Raw genomic sequence first — 2,297 nt, forward strand, 5'->3', positions numbered from 1 at the left:
AGAGAGACATGAGCGACAGAGAGAGATGAGCGAGAGAGAGAGTGGAGCGACAGAGAGAGAAGAGCGAGAGAATGAGAGGACAAATAGAGAGAGAGAACAGCGAGAGTAGGAGGAACGAGAGAGAGAGAGAGGAGCAAGTGAGAGAGGAACAATAGAGAGAGGAGCGAGAGAGAGAGGAGCAACAGAGAGAGAGTGGAGCGTGAGAAAGAGGAACCAGAGTGATAGAGGACCGAGAGAGAGAGGAGCGAGAGAGAAAGAAGTGCGAGAGAGAGGGGAGCGAGAGAGGGAGAGGTGCGAGAGAGAGTGAAGAGCGAGAGAGAGCGGAGCGAGAGACAGAGTAGCAAGAGAGAGGAGCATACATACTAACGTAGGCACGAACGTACATCCATAGATACGTACGTAGGTACGTACGTACATCCAACCATACGTACGTGGTTACGTACGTACATACATACATACGTACATACATACATACGTACGTAGTTACGTACGTACATCCATACATAATTAGGTAGGTACGTACGTACACCCATACATACTTCCGTAGTTACGTAGGTACATCCATACATACGTTCATAGGTACGTACGTACATCCTTACATACGTACGTAGGTACTACGTACATCCATACATACGTACGGAAGCACGTACGTACATACATACATATGTAAGTAGGCATGTACGTACATCCATACATACTAACTTAAGCACGTAAGTACATCCATACATACGAGAGAGAGAGAGAGATGGACATAGAAAGATAGAGATACAGCGAGAGAAGAGTGAGAGAGAGAGGAGCGAGAGAGAGAGAGGAGCGAGAGAGAGAGGAGCGAGAGAGATAGGGAATCGATAGAGAGGGAATCGAGAGAGAGGAGCGAGAGGGAGAAAGGATCGAGAGAGAGAGCGAGGTGCGAGAGAGAGAAGAACAAGAGAGAGAGAGAGGTGCGAGAGAGAGAAGAACATGAGAGAGAGAGATGCGAGAGAGAGAAGAACGTGAGAGAGAGAGATGCGAGAGAGAGTGAAGAACAAGAGAGAGAGGTGAGAGAGAGAGAGAGGAGCGAGAAAGAGATAATTGCGAGAGAGAGAGAATAGCGAGAGAGAGAGTTGCAATAGAGAGAGAGATCGGAGCGAGAGAGACAGCGAGAGATAGAGAGAAGGAGAGAGAACAAGAGAGACAGAAAGATAGACAGAGACAGAGATAGAGCGAGAGAAAGAGAGGGAGAGAGAGAAAGGGAGAGAGAGAGGGAGAGAGAGAGGGCGAGAGAAAGGGAGTGAGCGAGAGAGAGAGAAACAGAGAGAGAAACAGGGAGAGAAAGAGAGAGAGAGACAGAGACAGAGAGACAGAGATGGAGAGAGAGATAGAGACAGAGATAGAGAGAGAGATAGAGACAGTGAAACAAAGATGGAGAGACACAGAGAGATAGAGAGAGAGACAATGATGGAGAGAAAGAGTTAGTTTCCGTTAGTTTCCGGAAACGAACGGCAACTTCCGTTACTTCCCGTTAGTTTCCGTTACCTCCCGTTAGTTTCCGTTAATTTCCATTACTTTCCGTTATTTTCCGATAATTTCCGTTGGTTTTCGTTACTTCCCGTTAGTTTCCGTTGGTTTCCGTTAGTTTCCGTTCGTTTCCGTTACTTTCCGTTACTTTCAGTTAGTTTCAGCTATTTTCCGTTAGTTTTCGCTACTTTCAGTTACCTTCCGTTAGTTCCCATTGGTTTCCGTTAGATTCCGTTACTTTCCGTTAGTTTCCGTTACTTTCCGTTAGTTTCCGTTACTTTACGTTAGTTCCCGTTAGTTTCCGTTAGTTTCTGTTAGTTTCCGTTACTTTCCGTTAGTGTCCATCGGTTTCCGTTAGTTTCCGTTAGTTTCCGTTACTTTCGGTTAGTTTCGGTTAGTTTCCGTTACTTTCCGTTAATTTGCATTCGTTTCTGTTAGTACTTGTTACTTTCCGTTAGTTTCCTCTAGTTTCCGTTACTTTCCGTTACTTTCCGATACCTTCCGTTACTTTCCGTTAGTTTCCCTTACTTTCCGTTAGTTTACCTTACTTTCCGTTAGTTTCCGTTATTTTATGTTCGTTTCCGTTACTTACCGTTATTTTATGTTAGTTTCCGTTACTTTCCGTTAGTTGCCGTTACTTTACGTTACTTTCTGTTAGTTTCCGTTAGTTTCCGTTACTTTCCGTCATTTTCCGTTACTTCAAAATCAACTTTGTTGAAGATTCCAGGAATGTCCTGGAAAGTCCCAAGGATTTAAAGTAAACTTTGGGGGAAGATTCCGAGCATTTCATGGAAAGTTCC

Source organism: Octopus bimaculoides, chromosome 11 (genome assembly GCF_001194135.2).
Source record: "Octopus bimaculoides isolate UCB-OBI-ISO-001 chromosome 11, ASM119413v2, whole genome shotgun sequence".
Classification (NCBI taxonomy): Eukaryota; Metazoa; Mollusca; class Cephalopoda; order Octopoda; family Octopodidae; genus Octopus; species Octopus bimaculoides.